Here is a 9,863-nt window from a genome sequence, read left to right as displayed (position 1 = left end):
TGAGAAAATGAAGTTATCAATGAATGAATTAAAAATTCTTCAGTAGTAGGCAGATGTTATCTGGTGGCATATTCAGCTTGGGGAAAACTCTTCAAAAACTTTATTAACATGAAGTTAGTTTCTAAAAAGCAGGATATCTATAATTACTCACTTGGGAAGTAATCTACAATACATTACTTGAAAAAAGCAAGTCCTAGAACGTGAACTTGTTCTAAACGAAATCTGGCTACATTAAATCCCAAGAAGTGGTGGCTTAGTGGTAAAGAATCTGCCTGCCAGTGCAGGAGACACGGGTTCAGTCCCTGATCAGAGGAAATCCCTCATGCCACAGAGCAGCTGGGCCCATGTGCCACAACTATTGAGCCTGTGCTCTGGTGCCCAGGAACCCCAACTGCTGAGCCCATGTGCTGCAATTACTGTAGTCCCTGCACCCTAGAGCCTGTGCTCTGCAACTAGAGGAGCCATCGCAATGAGAGGCCGGGCACTGCAACCAAGAGTAGCCGCCGCTCCATGCACAGCAACGAAGACCCAGAGCAGCCAGAAATAAATACAAAGTTTTTAAAAAGAAAACAGACTAACTGCAAGAAGTTATCCAGAAGCAAAATCCAGGACAGTCATGGTGAAACTAAAAATTGGAGATTTGGAGATTTTTTAAGAGAATTAGAGAGGGGGAGCCTCCCAGAATACCCTGGACACTTCAGTCAATATTGATGACTCCACAACACCAATGCAGGAAGCAGTTTGTAAATTTTTTATTGCATTTCCTCATCATCCCAAAACTTAGTGACTTAAAACAATAGTGATCATTATTTTATTTTTCTTGGTCACTGCCTAACTCAGCTCAGCAGTTCTTGATGGCATCTCTCATGTAGTTGTAGTCAAATCATGGTGGGGTCCTGAAGGCTTTCTCATGGTCAGAACCTCAGCTGGGATTTCAACTGGATCACCTGCCTGTTGCCTCTCTATTTGGCCTAGGTCTCCTCATAGCTGGATTCCATGAAGGAGTGTCCCAGGAGGACAGAGGCAGACAGAAGCTTGATCTGCTTTTATGACCTAGCCTTGAAAGTTCCATATCACTTCTTTGTATTCTCTTTACTAGAAGTAAATTACTAGGGACAACCCATATTTAAGGGAAGGAAAATAGACTCCACTCCTATTGGAGAGAATCTCTAAGAATTTGTGGCCATGTATTCAAAACCACCATAGGAACCATTAGGGAGACTGCTCTGGGCTCTGCAAGCAAAGGCTTTCTGGGCAAAAGCAGTGTTTGAATCATGAAAGGGGCATACATCAACTTTAGGAAATACAGAGAAGGGATGGGCTCAGGATATGCAGCAGCCTAGGGTGTGGAGCAGGAGAAGAGTCCATTCCCTGCGCCCAGTGCGGGACCCCACCCTGGGTTCCCAGATCGCCCACTTCTCAAGTTGGCTCCTTCCTGGGCAGTGCAGTCTGACCTGGCAAAGGATGCAGAGAGACCTGTTTCCCAGCATGATTCTGCCACCTACGAACTCTTAACCTTGGGTGAGTTACTCCTTATCTCTTTAGGGGTTTTATAGGTCAGGGCCCTGGCAGAAAACCGATGACACATTCGACGGGGTAATTTGAGGAGAGTTTAATAAAGAGACTGTTTACAAAGGTGTGAATGAGGTTTAGAATAGCCACTAGGGATAGTGTGGTCGTCCGAGAGTAGACCTGAGGCTAGCAACAAGAAGGGTGTCATCTCCCGTGGGCCTGAAGGACGGAACCTGCAGACAGAGAGGCGTGAGGAGGTCTACCCTGTGAGGGGTGGGGCCCTTCAGTAAAAAATGGGGAACAAACACCTCTCTCCTCTGTGGGTCACCTCCTGTTGGCGCTCCCCATTAGCCACACCCAAGGGGAAGCTGGAGGAGGAAGGAGCTGGCTGATGCTGTCTCAACAGCTCAGCCTCTGGGGACACAGAGTGGGTGGAGAAGGGTGGAGAATGGATCTGGATGGGGGTGGTGCAGAGATTAAATGGAAAATGAATCAAGAGTACCTGGCCTAGAGAAGACAATCAGTAGACCTTAGTTCCAACTCACTACTCAAAAGATGTAGAAAAGGTGATGCTTCCAATTCACTGGGCTATACTTGGCATAAAAATGCATACAGGTGTATCCTACACAGAACATTTAAATGCACTTTTGTCCTTTCCCCACAGGAAGAAGAAAAGAGAAACGATGCCTCTCTGGGAAGTATATCAAAGCTGATAGCAGCATCTAGTGGTTGCTTAATACATGGGGAAATGTGGGGATCATCATACACCCCTCAAACCAACTGCCATACACCTCAGTGATGGTTTCCATCCAAAGGTGACCAATCCGTCTAGGCCTCCTGGAATCTGGACCCCATGTTTTTAATCACATCTTTTTTTTTGGAACCCATCTAAAGATACAGCTAGGCAAAAGGTGCCAGCAGAGGATTCGGAACAAATTTCAAAAGCATACCGAGGTGGGCTGCCTAACGAAAATGAAAACTGGTATTAAAGAGATACAGGCACACCCATATTCATTGTAACACTATTCACAATAGCTAAGATATGGAACCAAAATGTCAACAGATGAGTGGGTAAAGAAGATAACATATATAATAATATATAATATGCATAATTCTATCATATATAGAATGTGATTCTATTTTATTCAATGTGGGTTCAATCCCTGGGTCCAGGAAAATGCCCTGGAGAAGGAAATGGCAACCCACTCCCGCATTCTTACCTGGCAAATCCCATGGATGGAGGAGGCTGGAGAGCTACAGTCCCTGGGGTTGCAAAAGAGTCAGATACAACTTAGTAACTAAACAACAATTCTAATATATGTAAATATATACATATATGTATATATGTGTGTTAATATTATTTATACATATATACACATAAATATATATTAGAATACTGTTCAGCCATAGGATAAAAGGAAATCCTCCTATTTGCCTCAACATGGATGGACCTTGAGGATATTATACTAGGTCAGACAGAGAAAGACAAATACTTTATGATATCTCGTATGGGTGGAATCTAAAAACCCAAATTTGAAGAAACAGAGTTGAATGTGGTTACCAGGGGCTCAGGGGTGGAGGAATCGGGAGAGATGTTATATAAGGGTGCATACAACTGGTAGATAAATAAGTCCTGAAGGCTCACTTGTACAGGGATTATAGGCAACATTATCATATTATATTCATGTGCACAGTAAAGTGATTACAGACAACATAATCAGTGATTATAAAATCAAACTTGCTGATACTAAATCTTTACTTGTTCCCATCACTTTGAAGAAATTATACTTAGGTGATGTGACAGGGCGTCAATGCTACATTGGCAATTGTGTTGCAGTGCAAATGTATCAAATCAACTCGTTGTACACCTTAAACTCACACAAGGCCTTATGTCAATTGTATCTCGATTTTAAAAAGGGAGAACTGATACTTAGTTGTCACTCACCAGGCAACACAGTGAAGTGTCCAATTCACTTTGTCCTCCCTTTTCTTACTAGAAATACAATAAAAAGACACAAGTGATTTTTTTTAAAAAAGAAAATCACCTATAATCCCACACCCTATCCTAGCAATTTTCTTTTGAAGTGTGTTTTCTGGGCTTTGTTCATGTAAAGTCATATTATTTTGCTACACCTATAGACCATTTTCTCCACTTAAGTGTTTTTCAGTGGTGCGATGTTCAACAAAGACTTCATAATTACCATTCTTTAATCACTGCATAATACCTAATTGAAAAGAAATGCTGTAGTTTATATGACATATACCTGTTGTGCATTTATGTTATTCTAGCTTTTTCTTTTCTTAAATAAGAGAATGCTACCATGGACACTTTTATACATCAAAGTTAGTCCTTCTTGAGGCTCATTTTCCCCACAACTCTTGAAACAAGATTCCAAGGTGTAGGCTTAAAGATGAGATACAAACGCCAAACATTGCATGTTTAAGCTAAGTCCTACCATGTCGGGAAAGCTTCTGCTTTGTTAAAACAAATGTGCCTGGGCCTCAGAAGGGCCATGTTGTGGACTGGAAATATCTGTCAGACAGGACTGGATGTACATCCCTGCCTTTGTGAGGTTATGCATTGAAAAATAATACACCATGCTGAGATATCACTTGGGGATGGCTTTTTTTTTTTTTTTAATGAAAAATAAGTGTTGGCAAGGATGTGAAGAACTTGGAACCCTCATACATTGCTGGTAGGAATATAAAACAATGCTGTCGCTATGGAAAATAGCTTGGCAGTTCCTCAAAAAGTGAAATATAGAATTAGCACATGATCCAGACATCCCACTTCAGGGCATACGCAAAAAGACCTGAGAGAACTGAAGGCAGGAGCGTGAACACATGTCTGTGCACTGATGTTCACCGCAGCGTTATTCACAACAGCCAGAAGATGGAGACATCTAGGTGCCCATCAATGAACGAGTAAACAAAAGCTGGGATGTCTATACAATGGACTATTATTTGGCCTTAAAAAGGAAGGCAATGACACATGCTGCAACATGGTTGAACCCTGAAAACATTATGCTAAGTTAAATGAGCCAGACACAAAAGGACAAATAGTGTATGATGCCATTTTACGAGGTACAAAGACAAGGCAAATGCATAGAGATGGAAAACAGAATAGAAACACCAGGGCTGGACGGAGGAAAGAACATGGAGTTACTGTGTGATGGATGTGGAGTTTTCATTTGGAATGATGAACTGGATACTGATGACAGCTGAACAACATTAGAAATGTGCTTAATGCCACGGAACTGTATGCTTAAAAGCAGTTAATATTATACAATTTATATTATGTCTTTTTTACCACAATAAAAAAGATATATAAATCCAAATGAAGAGTAATTATAAATTCCATTATTGCAGTTTTATCGAGGTTTTCAGAGTAATGAAATTAGATGTACATGTCTAATGCACCTTTTTATCTGCTTAGTGAATAGCATTGTATGAATAAATGAATTGGATCTAATGGAAGTGTTATTGGATATATACAGAGGAGCAGTCACACAAACCTTCATGGCTGAATCCCTTTTTCCCATCTGTCTTTTAAATTTCAAAAGGAACATAGGAACTCATGGTTGTTATTAAAAATTATACACGCTCCAACTGCAACAATGCGACAGTTCACTGTCACAGATTCTCTATCCTAATCCCACTCGCAAGTTTTACTTCTGATAATAACTGGCTGAAACTGTCAGCTGTGTGAACCTGCAGACGCTTCCCTCCCAGCATAGGCCAGGATCCTGGTCCAGCAGCCTCTTCTTAGGAAAGCCTCTTATGTTCTCACGTCTGACTCTGACTCCTACTGCTGTCCTGAGACACACACACAGTTTTACGATTTATGGGACTTCTGTAGCCTCTTTTCCTTTTCCACCAGCAGTGCAGGCTTGAAGAGCCATGCTAGGTTGTGGGTTCCCTTATTTGCTTTGATTTCTATCTAGATTCTCTAGATAGATAAAATTCCTGATGAAATTTTTATTCCCTGATAAAAATCCAGATGCCTGAATCAGGATTATTAGTTGCAAGCAACTGAAGCCAATTCTGAAAGATTTAAGGAAAATGGAAAGTACAGAGTGAATATGGTGAGACTTGGAGACAGAGGCCTGGACAATAGGTCCAGGGGAAGCTATGCAGCCAGAGCCACAGTAAACATTATGCTGAAAAATGAAACCAGTGATATAAAAGGAGACTACTGCAGCATCCACTGGGTCTGTCCGCATGGAATCTGGGACATCACCACTGGACCCACCGTCAGCCCTCTACCCTCTACCACCTCTGTTTCCGGGATACCTGCACTGCCCCAGGACCTGGGTGGTACCCTTGTTGCAGCTGATGATCCTAAGGGAGCTCACTGGCTCTCCCTGCAGGTTCTAGGGAGGATGCAGCTGACTAAGCCTGTGTTGTGTGTGCATGTGCATGTGGCCTGCTTGCAAAGGAAACTGGGAAAGTGGGTGTCCAGCCTCTGCGACTTTCACCGTGGAAAGTGATGATCTCTGCCTCTGACCGACAGACATAGATATGTTCATGCTTGGCAGCTTTAAAAAAGAGTCAAAGCTACATTCTACCAATCTTCAGCTAGATTCTTCTGGCCTCCTGTGTCACTGCACTAATCACTGCCCAGAACATAGGATTCTGGCCTAAGTTGGGAGGGAAGCGTTGGCAGGCTCACACAGCTGACAGTTTCAGCCAGTTATCATCAGCAGTAAAAGCTTGCGAGTGGCATTAGGATAGAGAATCTGTGACAGTGAACTGTCGCTTAGTTGCAGTTGGAGCGTGTATAATTTTTAATAACAACCCTGAGTTCACATGTTCCACATTACTCTGTAGTCCATACTGGCGATACTGAAGGTTCAAAGAAAAATTGAGAATTCCCTAGCAGTTCAGTGGTTAAGATTTTGCACTTTTACTGACAAGGGCCTGGTTGGATCCTTGGTCGGGGAACTAAGACCCCACAAGCCACATGACATGGCCGGAAAAAAAAAAAAAATCAAGAAATTGATCTCTGATGCTGGCAATGAATGACATTTGTTAGGATGCAGATGGGGCTTGTGTGTGTGCATATGTATGATATGTGAAATCATTTTATTACATTCTTATTAGATTTGATGATATCTTTTTGTTGGGTTTGTCTCAAATTTTTAAAAATATAGGTAATACATTTACCTGGTTCAAATATAAAGAGTATAAAAATATCCATGCTTAGAAGTGTTGCTTACACTCACATCCCCATCTGCCCATTACCTCCCTATCTGCTCTCTGGAGACAACTATATTTATTCATTTATTGTGGATTCTTCCAGTGTTTATTCATTGCCAATAAAAGAAAATATAGATGTGTCTACTACTCATGAAGTTGTTTTATTGAATATGCACAGCTTTTGGTATGTCAATCACACCTCAATAAAGTGGTTTATTTTATATATTTTTTACCTCCTTCTTCCAAAAACAGGTAGTATGTTAAGGGCAGTGTTTTGTGCCCTGCTGCTGCTGCTGTTGCTTCAGTTGTGTCCGACTCTGTGTGACCCCATAGACAGCAGCCCACCAGGCTCCCCCGTCCCTGGGATTCTCCAGGCAAGAACACTGGAGTGGGTTGCCATTTCCTTCTGCAATGCATGAAAGTGAAAAGTCAAAGTGAAGTCACTCAGTCGTGTCTGACTCTTAGCGACACCATGAACTGCAGCCTATCAGGCTCTTCCGTCCATGGGATTTTCCAGGCAAGAGTACTGGAGTGGAGTGCCATTGCCTTCTCCATTTTGTCCCCTACCTTTTCATTTAACAATATTTTCTAGAGAAATTTCCATATCAATATATAAAAAGGTTTCTTAATCTTTTTTGAAAATACCTGTCACTATATGGATGAACTATGGTTTATTTAATTAAAAACCCACAAATGGACATAGGAGTTTTCAATATTTACTGTTAAAAACCATCTTATAGTAAATAAAATTGTAAACACAGCATTTTAATTTTTAATGAAATTTTAATGAATCTTAATGAAATTAAAAGACGCTTGCTCCTTGGAAGAAAAGCCATGACCAACCTAGAGAGCATACTAAAAAGCAGAGACATTACTTTGCTGACAAAGGTCCAATCTAGTCAAAGCTTTGGTTTTTCTAGTAATCATGTATGGATGCTTTTGAACTGTGGTGTTGGAGAAGACTCTTGAGAGTCCCTTGGACTGCAAGGAGATCAAACCAGTCAGTCTTAAAGGAAGTCAGTCCTGATGTTCATTGGAAGCTGAAGTTTCAATACTCTGGCTACCTGATGTGAAGAACTGACTCATTGGAAAAGACCCTGATGCTGGTTAAGATTGAAGGCAGGAGGAGAAGGGGAAGACAGAGGATGAGATAGTTGGATGGCATCACCGACTCAATGGACATGAGTTTGAGCAAGCTCCGGGAGTTGGTGATGGACAGGGAAGCCTGGTATGCTGCAGTCCATGGGTTGCAGAGTCAGACACAACTGAGCAACTGAACTGAACACAGCATTTGGTCTATACATGGGAATATCTGTCAGATACATTCTCAAAAGTGAGACTGCTGGGTCAAAATGTGTGGGCATTTATAATTTGGCAGATATTGCCAAATTCCCTTCTTTGGGAAAGCTGCCATTTTGCATCTTAACCAGCTATGCTTGAGCTGCATATGTATGTGACTCTCCTACATGACTGCTTTCCCACAGTCCCAGCAAGTATGTTATCAGTCTTTTGAATTTTTGCCAATCTGATAGGTGAGAAATGCAGCCTCACTGTGGTTTAGGTTTGCATTGTCTTTTTATAAGTGAAGTTGAACATTTTTTCATATGTTTAAGGGCAATTTGTATTGCTTTTTCTGAAAGTTATATGCATGCCTTTCAACATTTTTCTGCAGAAATTTTCTGCATAAATTGTTGCTCCTTGACTTCTTAATTTTCAGAAGTTCCTTATTATTAATTAATGAGAGATTGGCCTTGTGATCTGAATTTGCTGTACCTCGAGGCTTGTGGGATATTAGCTCTTAGTTCTCCAATCAGAGAGCAAACCTGGGCCCCCAGCAGTGAAAGTGCTGAGTCGTACCTGACCACTGGACTGCCCGGAAATTCCCTGAACCGCAAATATTTTAAAATAAGCTCAACTGACACATAATTTACATACAATAACATGTTCCTATTTTGAGTACAATCTGATGAGTTTAGAAAAACATACACACAACATGTAACCAGTACTGCAATCAAGATACAGAACAATTTTATCACACCTAAACATTTCCCTTGTCCATCCCCAGGAGATGTCCAGCCACTACTCTCAGATCCAAGAAATCCCACCTCTTCTTCCTCTAGCTATAGATTTGTTTTTCTTAAATTTTATATAAATAGAATGTACAGTATGTACCTTTTTGTCTGGCTGCTTTTGCTTAGCAGATTGTTTCTGATACTTAACCATATTGCATATCAATAGTTCATTTGTTTTCTTTTTTCCCTCTTTTCCTGCATAATATACCACTGTATGGATATACAATCATATTTATCCATTTACCTGTTGATGGATATTTGTATTGTTTCCATATTCTGACTATTATGAATAAGAATAACATGAATGGCTTCCCTGGTGGCTTAGAGGGTAAAGAATCTGCCTGCAATGCAGGAGACCCAGGTTCGATCCCTGGGTCTGGAAGATCCCCTGGAGGAAGAAATGGCAACCCACTCCAGTATTCTTGCCTGGAGAGTTCCATGGAGAGAGGAGCCTGGCAGGCTACAGTCCAAGGGGTCACCAAGAGTTGGACACGACTGAGCGACTAACACTTTTACTTTCATAACATGAATATTCATGTATAAATAAGCCTTTGTGTAAATATATATATTTTTTCTCTTTGGAGTACAATTGCTATATCTTATGTTAGAATATGTTTCATTTTATATTTTTTTAAAAACTGCCAAAATGTTTTCCTATTGGTTTTAGCCTTTCATACTCCTACTAGAAACAGATGAGAGTTCTAGTTTGCTTTATAATCATGAATACTTGGCAGTCTTTGTAGTTGTAGTTGACCTACTGGGTATGTAGTGGTATCTGATCATTGTTTCACTTTGTATTTCTCTGATGATTACAGATGATGAGCATCTTTTCCTATGTTTCCTGACCGTTGATATGTCTTCTTTGGTGAGGTTTTTGTCCATATTTCACCAGGCTTTTCTCTTTTTCCTTAATGAATGATTTATTTATATATGTTGAAAACAAGTCCTTGGTCAGGTTTGTATATTACAGATATTTTCCCAGGTCTGTGACTTGTCTTTTCATTTTCTTAATGATGTCTTTCAAACAGCAGTTTTACATTTTTTTTTGAAATTTACTTTATTATTTTTTCCCTTATGATT

At 40.6% G+C, this 9,863-nt stretch overlaps 1 long non-coding RNA gene across 2 annotated transcripts in view; it reads right to left on the bottom strand.

Moving 5' to 3' along the window:
* Window positions 1-799: 799 nt before the first annotated feature.
* The window catches only part of LOC147342783 (uncharacterized), a 42,316-nt gene continuing 33,252 nt past the window's right edge, over window positions 800-9,863 (bottom strand). The window contains exons 3-5 of one of the 2 annotated variants that reach the window (XR_015156571.1): window positions 3,458-3,505; window positions 2,733-2,775; window positions 800-1,454 (exon numbers count right to left, since the gene is read on the bottom strand). This is a non-coding gene — a long non-coding RNA (uncharacterized LOC147342783). Of the gene's footprint in view, window positions 1,455-1,597; window positions 1,746-2,732; window positions 2,776-3,457; window positions 3,506-9,863 lie in introns of those variants that run through there. The other variant, XR_015156570.1, reaches the window with a different exon arrangement.

This window comes from Bos grunniens, chromosome 28 (genome assembly GCF_055505025.1).
Source record: "Bos grunniens cultivar Pamir isolate PY7600 chromosome 28, Bosgru_T2T1.0, whole genome shotgun sequence".
Classification (NCBI taxonomy): domain Eukaryota; kingdom Metazoa; phylum Chordata; class Mammalia; order Artiodactyla; family Bovidae; genus Bos; species Bos grunniens.
Note: the sequence above shows the minus strand (reverse complement) of the source record. Positions and strands in the feature narration are given on the sequence as shown.